The sequence below is a fragment of the Bufo bufo genome, chromosome 3 (genome assembly GCF_905171765.1).
Source record: "Bufo bufo chromosome 3, aBufBuf1.1, whole genome shotgun sequence".
Classification (NCBI taxonomy): domain Eukaryota; kingdom Metazoa; phylum Chordata; class Amphibia; order Anura; family Bufonidae; genus Bufo; species Bufo bufo.
In genome coordinates, this window is record NC_053391.1 from 698,577,913 (window position 1) to 698,590,395 (window position 12,483).

The following is a 12,483-nucleotide window of genomic DNA, read 5'->3' on the forward strand; positions in this document are numbered from 1 at the left end:
GATTGCAGGAAAAGGACCTGTGGTGACGTCACTCCGGTCATCACATGATCTTTTACCATGGTGATGGATCATGTGATGGACCATGTGATGACCGGAGTGACGTCACCACAGGTCCTTTTCCTGCAATCAGCAAAGAGGGAGACAGAAGAGATGCCGGCTGCGCGATCAAGTGGATTAAGGGGAGTTTAATTTTTTTTTTTTTTTTTTTAACCCCTCCAGCCCTATTTTCCCTTATAATCATGTTATAAGGGAAAATAATACAATCTACAGAAGACCGATCATGCGCGATTTTTCTCACGCGAGTGCAAAACGTATTACAATGTTTTGCACTCGCGCGGAAAACCCGCAACGCACCCGCACCTTTTCCCGCAACACCCATGTGAAAGAGGCCTAAGGGTCTCTGAACATGGACAATGAAGGATCACCCTCATCCTCCCCTGAAAGGTGTGACAGCAAGCTAAAAATAGATAGCATCACTTTTCAAGACCATGAGGAGGGTAAGTGCTTGGTGAGGAGTTGTCTGCATTCCCCATGTAATAATTCTGGATACTCTTTTCATATAATTCTATGTTCTGCCATTCCTCTATTATTCCTGCTAGTAGTTTTGTGACAAGAGAATATTACCAGTTGGGGGGGTGTCCTAGTAGAGTCCGACACTATCCAACAAGAGCTGCCAGTGGCCGACTACGTAGGGACAAAAGCCCAAATGGTAACACCCAGTCACTAATTCTTTTATAAAATTCTATTAGAAATAATATAGGAACATCACCACTAGAGATGAGCGAATTACATATTTTAAAATGCGTTTGCTCTTCATTTGGTGGTAAAAGCAGAATTGCGTTATGGATTCCGTTACCACAGACCATAACGCAATTCTATTCTAGGTGGTAACGGAATCCATAACGCAATTCTGCTTTTACCACCAAACGAAGCGCAAATGAATTTCATAACATGAAATTCGCTCATCCCTAATCACCACATAGAGTTATAGGACAAGATGTTTCAGAATTGTTATCACTTGGGGAACATAAGGTGACAGCGTCTCCTTAAATGAGAAGGCAGAGACACAATGTTTGCCGTGGAACCCCACACTCCTTGATCCGTGGTTATGATGACCGCCGTTTCCCTCAGACAATAGAAATATCCTACAAGGGCTTGTCCTAAATGTAAGACTCTGACCATAGAATAGCAGACCAGATTCACAGAGCCTGCCATGGTGGTACCAGTAGAACTAGAAAGTGAGGCTCACTCATAAGACCCATAGATTTTATTAGCAATGTGAGGAATATGGATTATCATTTATTGGCAGCCCTGATTGTCATTTGATTCACCTTCTGTACAGTCTGTACATGGAAAATATTTTCTCACCCCCCAGCCATCTTATGTCAGCTAGCAAGGGAGGAAGCCCCAGGGGTCCAGGCTTCAAGGAGACCCCAGGTGGATAAAGTCACACCTCAACCAGCCAGGTTGGAGGCAAGCTAATCGTGCAGGAAAACCCTCAGCAGGAGGTCTCAGGATCAATTATACCTTCTAGACATGTTGGCACTTACATTTCATAAGTAATTGTGAATCGTCCGTCCATCCCAGGCATAATTCGGTTATCTTTTTGCTATCTGGGGCAAACCAAACATCCACGGGTCCTGGCTTGAGGCTAGGATGCCCGGGAGGGGAGATATACATATCTCCCCACAAAAACCAAATAACGGTACCATGCTTGGACTTGGAGTTTTATGGGTCATTTGCACCAGAGAAGGAGTGGTGGACCCTTCCCAGAAGTGGGGAGGGGAGCGGCCAGCTACAGGTCATAAGCCCATGCAAGCCAGCGGGCGGTGTCGTTTCTGAAGGAGGTCACATCTTTCCAATGTGTTTGGAGAGACCGGGAACCAGCTGACATCACTGCCACCTCTGTGACTGCAGCCAAGGACTATTCCGCCTCATAACCCAAAGAAACTTTAATCTACCCGGTAACTGATTTTTGCTCTGCTTAACCCTGTTGTACCTATATCACCTGTATCTGTAACCTCAGACCACTGTATATATTCTGTCTGTATAGTGTTATAGCTAGTGTGCCCTTAAGGCAATTAAATACTGTATAAAATTTAATCTTGTGCTGTCTTGTATCTCGATCACGAACCCCCACGCCTTGTTATAAACTACTGCGGGTTGGTTTCTCACCCTATATAATCCCATTAGCGGACCGTGCTTATATCTAAACAAGAAATTGGTGGCAGATTTCCCAGGCTGAGGAGGTGCTGTTTTCACTGCGGCAGCGAAAAGGCCCTCTCAGCTTGTTGCCACTCTGTGCCCGCATGGACAGAAGGTGTCTGTGTAAACTGTACCAAGCTGACCTTACCCGCTCCTCTGGGGGGGGGGGGGGGGGCGTAACGTCATGCTTTGGTAACAAGTGACCATACTTTGTCTCGTAAGCTCGATGTAGGTGACGTCAAGCGGGCACGAGGCGTGGTATCCGTCACGTATTGGTGGCAGCAAAGTGGGATCGAGATACTAGTGTGTGTGAGTGTGAGACCCATACACCCCCAGACACTAAAGACGACCAGCAGTAGCTTTAGCCACTGGAGTCCTAAGATCAGCTTAACACTAGACAGTCTGAGTGCAAATACAATAAGGTGTGTGTGTGCATTAGGTTGCAATCGGTGTCAGTAACCATCCGTGGCAATGATGGCCAGATACAAACACAGAAAAGCTAAGATAGGGGGCCGGAGGAGGTAGAAGGTAACTTTATTCAGGAGCCAGTTGCCGGAGGTGAGGTCCGCAGTGGGCCTCACTCCACCTGCCCATCCCCCACCCTGGCATGCTCGGCTGCTCTCCTACAAGCTTCCCTGGACCGTCTCCATGCCGGAGACCAGGCAGCCTCTGAGCTCCTCCTGGTGGCTGCAGAGCGTCGCGAGCAAGCAGAAGCTGCAAAAAAACGCGAGCAGGCCGAGCGTGAGCATCAGCTGTGAGTGCTCTAGCTCCAACTCCAGCAGCCTTCTCCAGCCCAATGTGAGTCTCCAGAGGTCCGGATACCCAAACTGCGGGAAGAGGACTTTCCCCTACTGGACAAAGATGGTGACCTGGACACCTTTTTGTTGGCATTTGAGACGGCCTGCCATCAGTACCAGCTGCCGAAGGACCAGTGGGTCAGATTCCTCACGCCACGTCTCAGGGGAAAAGCCCTTGAATTCTTCGGGTACCTGCCCAGCGAGACCATGCTGAGCTATGAGGACATCAAACAGGCTCTGGTCCGGCAGTACAATTTAACCCCTGTGTCGTACTGGAAAAAGCTCAGGAATTTGCAGCGGAGTTCTACCCAGAGCTGGGCCGATCACATGCGGGCCCTGCTGAGAGCGGTCGACCAATGGACCACAGGATTGGAGCTCACCATCGTCCAGCAGCTGAAGGAGCTCATCGTCACAGAGTAGTTCTTGTGGAATTGCCCGGAGGACCTACAGCAGTACCTCCGTGACCGGAAGCCAAAGGGGGCCTCCGCAACAGTAGCCCTGGCCAATGAATACACCAACAGCAGGACTTTAGGGGCCCGGAAACCTGTCAGCTGGAGAGGGGTTAAGACACACTCTGCCCCTGCTGCCCCTGCCCCTAGGCCCAAGTGGACACCGGCCCCGACTTCACTTTCCACATCGGTGGGGAAACACCGACTTTGCCACCTGTGTAATCAGCCAGGACACTTCAAGGCCACGTGTCCCCAGCGCCCGAGGGGCCCATCCCAGTCATCGACCCGGGCAGATCTGCCAGGCAGGCTTGACCATTACGCCAGGAAAGGGCAAAAGTGAGGGGCCCCGGGCAGGCGGGGAAGCTTCGGAACCGGAGCCCGTGAGAGTGGATGCCAGCGCATCCTGGCCCACCCTCCAGGACAAGAACCAGGTGATGTCCTTCCTGCTCACCGCCGGGTACTATAGGGGGTTCGCGCCCCACTATAGTAGCCTGGCGAGGCCCATGAGGGACCGCACCAGGAGGAATCTGCCCTCTGCAGTCAATTGGACAACCGACTTCGAGGCGGCCTTCCAGGCGCTGAAGGACACCCTTCCCAGCTTCCCGACACCACAGGCAGCTGACTTCACACGGCCATTTGTAGCCGTACCACTTTGCCATTCGCCACCAGAGAGGGTGGCGATGGGCGCACGGAAAAACACAGGAATGTGCTTCCCCTAGTGCCCTCTAAAGGGGGGAGGTGTGAGGAATATGGAATATCACTTATTGGCCGCCCTGATTGTCATTTGATTCACCTTTTGGCATGTACACAGTCAGTGTACATGCAAAATATGTTCTCACCCCCCAGCCATCTGATGTCAGCTAGCAAGGGAAGAAGCCCCAGGGGTCCAGGCTTCAAGGAGGCCTCAGGTGGATAAAGTCACACCTCAACCAGCCAGGTTGGAGGCAAGCTAATCCTGCAGGAAAACCCCCAGCAGGAGGTCTCAGCCCTTGCCCAGGATCAATGATACCTCCCAAACATGTTGGCCCCTACATTTCATAATGAATTATGAATCGTCCATCCATCCCATGCATAATTCAGTTATCTTTTTGCGATCCTGGGGCAAAGTCAAACATCCACGGGGTCCTGGATTGAGGCTAGGATGCTCAGGAGGGGAGATATACATATCTCCCCGCAGAAACCAAATAACAGTACCATGCTTGGACTCTAGTTGTAGCCGGAACTCAGGCGGATCAATTGGGCCCGGAACCATCTTCCTGCAACATTCTGGTCTGGGGCTATGAGCCCTAAGGGGTTTTATGGGTCATTTGCTGCCAGCACCAGAGAAGTAGGGGTGGACCCTTCCCAGAGGAGGAGAGGGGAGCGGCCAGCTACAGGACATAAGCCCATGCAAGCCAGCAGGCGGTGTCTTTTCTGATAGGGGGTCACATCGTGCCAATGTGTTTGGAGAGACCGGGAACCAGCTGACATCACTGCCCCCTCCGTGACTGCAGCCAAAGACTATTCCACATCATAAACCAAAGAAACTTTCATCTACCCGGTAACTGACTTTTTCTCTGGTTAACCCTGTTGTACCTATATCACCTGTATCTGTAACCTCAGACCACTGTATATATTCTGTCCTTATAGTGTTATATCTAGTTTGCCCTTAAGGCAATTAAATATATAATTTAATCTTGTGCTGTCTTGTATCTCGATCACGAATCCCCACGTCCGTGTTTCGGCCTTGTTATAAGCTACCGCGGGTTGGTTTCTCACCCTATATAATCCCATTAGCGGACCGGTCTTATATCAAACGAGAAGCTGGTGGCAGATTTCCCGGGCTGAGGAGGCGCTATTTTCACTGCGGCAGTGAAAAGGCTCCCTCAGCTTGTTGCCTCTCTGTGCCCGCGTGGACAGGAGGTGTCTGTGTAAACTGTACCAAGCTGACCTTACCCGCTCCTCTGGAGGGCGTAACATCACGCTTTGGTAACAAGTGACCATACTGCGTCTCGTGAGCTCGACGTAGGTGACGTCAAGCGGGCACGAGGAGTGGTATCCGTCACAAGCATAATTTCTCCAATAAGGATCACATTATTCTTATCTTTCTTTATGTAATAGTCAACGAAATGTCTTTTTTCAGTCACATCTAAATCTACCCAACTGTCTAATTCTGAAGAACAACTTCTCAACCTGGTCAAGAAAAATAATACTCTGAGTTAGATCCTGTATTATACTCCAGAGCTGCACTCATTATTCTGCTGGTGCAGTCACTGTGTACATACATTACATTACTTATCCTGTACTGATCCTGAGTTACATCCTGTATTATACTCCAGAGCTGCACTCACTATTCTGCTGGTGCAGTCACTGTGTACATACATTACTTATCCTGTACTGATCCTGAGTTACATCCTGTATTAGCCTCCAGAGCTGCACTCACTATTCTGCTGATGTAGTCACTGTGTACATACATTACATTCCTTATCCTGTACTGATCCTGAGTTACATCTTGTATTATACTCCAGAGCTGCACTCACTATTCTGCAGACTTGACTCTCCATTCAGCTAACTGGCATTGATTATGAGTACTATCACGTGTGAATCTGACAAGATGCAAATCTGTGACCTGTTTATTCCTGTGAATGAGTTTATCACACAACACTGAATGTAACCAGTTGGCATCCAAGGTCACCAGATACTGTGTACCCAAACATCTCAAAACTTGGCCACACAAGGCAATACTTCAGTCTAGTCTCACAGGTGGACCATGCATGGTAGAAAAGGAGATGGAACTGGTGATAAAATCGAGATGGTTTTATTGACTATGAGCATTTACATTGCCTGATAACATACAAAGAAGTTTCAAATATCCCTTTAAGATCATGGATATGATAGACCAGACCCTGATTGAGATGGTAGTGCACCATCAGAGCAAGGATCTAAGTGTCAGGAGACACCTTATCATCTGACCTATGGGTCTGTACTGGTGGACAACCACCTACAGTGTCTGTACATAACATAAGATATTCATTCAGTTTTCCATGACCTGTATGGAACTCGTTCCCTGATTATTTTTTTTTGCCTGAAAATTACTACCATGAGTCCATAAAGTGCTGTAGATATTGCATAGAACTTTACAATTATTGATCAAGAACAACATAGTGAGGCCAGGAAGCCTATAAGACCTTGAAAAGGTAAATCATCGAACGTGCTACTTAATATTACAGAATAACAAATACAAAAGAGATGAGATCTCTAAAAAAGTGACAGTGTTTCTATAAAAAGACACATTTTAAGAACAATTGTGATACTTTGACAGAGGTATAGACCAACATGAAGCCCCCCCCCAAAAATGGAACCCTTCTATTTGTAATAGTTCACTTTATGACACATCTTATCCCATGACAGGAATACATGATGCCTGTTTGGTCCTTAATATCCTCAGGGTGCAGTCACACCTGGTCCTTGGTGGAAACCCATAAGACTCTCTGTGAAGAAAAGAAAGCACAAAATGGCACATTGTAGTTGGGGTCCCGGCAAGTAAAGGCCAACTGGAGCTAGAGTGGCAGCAGAAGATAGTTTCCTTTATGGTATATAGAGCAAGCAGAGGCCAATTGAAGTTAGGCTAGCAGCTGAAAGTAAAGCTTCATTTATGGAATGAAGAGCAAGTAAAGGCCAACTGAAGCTAGAATAGCACCTCAAGGTAAAGTTTATTTTATGGAATGTAGTACAAATAAAGGCCAACTGCCACAAAGATAGCAGCTGAAGATAAAGTTCCTTATTTGTATATAAAGCAAGTAGAGGTCAACTGGAGCTAGGACAGCAGCTGAACATGAAGTTTCCATAATGGAACAATAAGGCCAACTAGAGGTAGGACAGCAGCAGAAAGTAAAGTTTCTTTATAGAAAGTACAGCAAGTAGAGGCCAAGGGTATCTAGAATAGCAGCTGTAGGTAAAGTATCCTTAATGGAGCATACAGCAAGTTAAGGCCAACTGGAGGTAGGACAGCAGCTGAACATGAAATTTCTTTTATGGAATGCAGAGTAAACAAAGGCCAAAAGGAGCTTGAATATTAGTTAAAAGTGAAATTTCCTTAATGGTATATTGAGCACTTAGAGGCCAACTGGAGCTAAGAGAGCAACTGAAGGAGAAGTTTCCTTAATGAAACATAGAGAAAGTAAAGGCCAACTGCATGTAGGACAGCAGCTGAATGCGACGTTTCTTTTATGGAATGTAGAGTAAATAAAGGCCAACTGGAGCCAGGATAGCAGCTGAAGGTGAAGATACATAGAGCTAAAATAGCAACTAAAAGTTAATTGGTCTTAATGGATATATATATATATATATATATATATATATATATATATATATATATACAGTGTATATATATATATATATATATATATATATATATTAATATATACTGTATATATAGTGGAGGCCCACTGGACTTAGGACAGCAGCTGAAGGTAAAGTTTTTTTTTTCCCAGTGTAATATAGATCAAATCAAAATCAAGGTTTCTTTTTTATAAATTGTAGAACAAGTTACTTTAACTTGAAGCCAAGTAGTTAATTTTATATAAAAGATGTATAAAAATATTACTGTCCTTGTATTTACAATCTTTTTTATAGCTTTTAGGCCTTTGGTTTCACAACTTGTTTGAAAAAAACTGCTTGAACTCAAGTTTATGTTCTTGGTAAGTAATTCCTGTCTACTCCTAATCCACGACCAAGCTTGACGCATGTGGGTGAATCACCAAACATATTTTCCAGTTCTGTCGGAAAAGTAACATATGTTATTGGGCAATGATTGGAAATAGAAAAAGGGAAGGAAACTTATGACAACCTTAGGCAGAGGGTGGTGGCAGTATATCAGAGCTGCGTCATTTTCCAATGTTTTTTTCTATCAGCTTTATCATAAACTTTGCTCCATGGACAAGTCCTTTTCCGTACAATGTTTTTGATAGCTTTATAGGTTTGTAAATTAAAATGGCTCAGTCTTTGTTTGCAGGTAGAACGAGGGGTTGCTGGTCAATGTTGTGTGTGAAGATGAGATATTCCTTAAGAACTTCTCCTAAAAGTATAGTGAAGGTCTCCTGTTTAGAGGGCACAGTGCAGACACGGCCAATACTCTATCTGACGTACTCTATCAGATGAAGAAAACATCCCCGTATACAACGGTAATCTACGCAGCCATCTCATGCTCCCGGCTTTGGACAACTATAAGATTTTCCTGCTTTTCATTTAACTTGTGTGTCTCTGTTTTTTTTTCATCCTCTACCTTGATCTTGTCTTTGTGACGTATCACACAGTAAAGAGCTATAAAGAAGATCAAAGCTCCAATTTCGAAGAGAATCTGCAAGCCGATGTACCTGTGGAGAATAAAATCCAAAATGAGAAACACTGGAGATGATAAAACACTCAGCAGAACACAGTATAGCAGCATGGTTATTGTGCATGGAAAGCAAGATTCAACAGTATTTCAGAACAGCTAAATATACAAAAAAAATACCATGTCTAATGCAGAAGGTTACAAAGGACAGCAAACAAAAATGTTCTACTAAACTCTGCTCTGCCAAATCCATCCATTGGCTGTTATTATGAGAAAAAAAAGTTCATAAAATACAGAACTGAAAAGACAAAAATATAGGTAGAATTATTCTGGACCCCATGTAAAAGAATATACCTACGAAAATATTGATCACTATGTTAAAGAATGAAGCTACAATAAAACTTCTCTTATGTACAAGAATATAACTACTATAATACTGCTCCTATGTACAAGAATATAACTACTATAATACTGCCACCTATGTACAAGAATATAACTACTATAATACTGCCTCCTATGTACAAGAATATAACTACTATAATACTGCTCCTATGTACAAGAATATAACTACTATGATACTGCCTCCTATGTACAGGAATATAACTACTATAATACTGCTCCTATGTACAGGAATATAACTACTATAATACTGCCTCCTATGTACAAGAATATAACTACTATAATACTGCTCCTATGTACAAGAATATAACTACTATAATACTGCTCCTATGTACAAGAATATAACTACTATAATACTGCTCCTATGTACAAGAATATAACTACTATAATACTGCCTCCTATGTACAAGAATATAACTACTATAATACTGCTCCTATGTACAAGAATATAACTACTATAATACTGCCTCCTATGTACAAGAATATAACTACTATAATACTGCTCCTATGTACAAGAATATAAATACTATAATACTGCCTCCTACCTGCAATAATACAACTACTATAATACTGCCTCCTATGTACAAGAATATAACTACTATAATACTGCCTCCTATGTACAAGAATATTACTACTATAATACTGCTCCTATGTACAAGAATATAACTACTATAATACTGCCTCCTATGTACAAGAATATAACTACTATAATACTGCTCCTATGTACAAGAATATAACTACTATAATACTGCCTCCTATGTAAAAGAATATAACTACTATAATACTGCCTCCTATATAAAAGAATATAACTATTATAATACTGCTCCTATGTACAAGAATATAATTACTATAATACTGCCTCCTATGTACAAGTATATACTGTAAATACTATAATACTGTCTCCTATGTACAAGAATATAACTACTATAATACTGCCTCCTATGTACAAGACTATAACTACTATAATAATGCTCCTATGTACAAGAATATAACTACTATAATACTGCCTCCTATGTACAAGAATATAACTACTATAATTCTGCTCCTATATAAAAGAATATAACTATTATAATACTGCTCCTATGTACAAGAATATAATTACAACAATACTGCTTTCTATGTACAAGTATATAACTACTATAATACTGTCTCCTATGTACAAGAATATAACTACTATAATACTGCCTCCTATGTACAAGACTATAACTACTATAATACTGCTCCTATGTACAAGAATATAACTAATATAATACTGCCTCCTATGTACAGGAATATAACTACTATAATACTGCCTCCTATGTACAAGAATATAACTACTATAATACTGCCTCCTATGTACAAGAATATAACTACTATAATACTGCCTCCTATGTACAAGAATATAACTACTATAATACTGCTCCTATGTACAAGAATATAACTACTATAATACTGCCTCCTATGTACAGGTATATAACTACTATAATACTGCTCCTATGTACCAGAATATAACTACTATAATACTGCTCCTATGTACAAGAATATAACTACTATAATACTGCCTCCTATGTACAAGAATATAACTACTATAATACTGCCTCCTATGTACAAGAATATAACTACTATAATACTGCTCCTATGTACAAGAATATAACTACTATAATACTGCCTCCTATGTACAGGTATATAACTACTATAATACTGCTCCTATGTACAAGAATATAACTACTATAATACTGCCTCCTATGTACAAGAATATAACTACTATAATACTGCTCCTATGTACAAGAATATAAATACTATAATACTGCCTCCTACCTGCAATAATACAACTACTATAATACTGCCTCCTATGTACAAGAATATAACTACTATAATACTGCCTCCTATGTACAAGAATATTACTACTATAATACTGCTCCTATGTACAAGAATATAACTACTATAATACTGCCTCCTATGTACAAGAATATAACTACTATAATACTGCTCCTATGTACAAGAATATAACTACTATAATACTGCCTCCTATGTAAAAGAATATAACTACTATAATACTGCCTCCTATATAAAAGAATATAACTATTATAATACTGCTCCTATGTACAAGAATATAATTACTATAATACTGCCTCCTATGTACAAGTATATACTGTAAATACTATAATACTGTCTCCTATGTACAAGAATATAACTACTATAATACTGCCTCCTATGTACAAGACTATAACTACTATAATAATGCTCCTATGTACAAGAATATAACTACTATAATACTGCCTCCTATGTACAAGAATATAACTACTATAATTCTGCTCCTATATAAAAGAATATAAATATTATAATACTGCTCCTATGTACAAGAATATAATTACAACAATACTGCTTTCTATGTACAAGTATATAACTACTATAATACTGTCTCCTATGTACAAGAATATAACTACTATAATACTGCCTCCTATGTACAAGACTATAACTACTATAATACTGCTCCTATGTACAAGAATATAACTAATATAATACTGCCTCCTATGTACAGGAATATAACTACTATAATACTGCCTCCTATGTACAAGAATATAACTACTATAATACTGCCTCCTATGTACAAGAATATAACTACTATAATACTGCCTCCTATGTACAAGAATATAACTACTATAATACTGCTCCTATGTACAAGAATATAACTACTATAATACTGCCTCCTATGTACAGGTATATAACTACTATAATACTGCTCCTATGTACCAGAATATAACTACTATAATACTGCTCCTATGTACAAGAATATAACTACTATAATACTGCTCCTATGTACAAGAATATAACTACTATAATACTGCCTTCTATCAACAAGCTCTTTGAGAAAGTACAGGTTACCTTTTTACAGATTAAATCTAATACAATTCCACAATGTGCTTTCTATTGCACTTTTAAGGTACCGTATGACATACTGTAGCAGGTTTTTTATGAACTTTGCATCGGCTGTTGCTCTGAGACTCATTTCTACATCTGTGCTCCATCCCCTTAGTAATAAAATGAGTGAGGAAAGGTGCAATAATTCTCAGTATTGCACTTTTATGGCTGAGTTTTTCACATCAACAGAAAATTTCATTACTCTCCAAATCATGTAAAGAAGAGAAAAAATATCAGAATTATAAATGAAATTTTTCAAAGCAGCAAATATTATTATAAAGCTCAGGGTTTCCCTGCAATCATAACACACCGATGAGAAGGAGACCAGACAATGAAGACGACCAACACAAAACCCGCTACAGTCACAGATCAACATCCAACAACTAAGAGAACAATAACAGTAATAAATAATGTACACT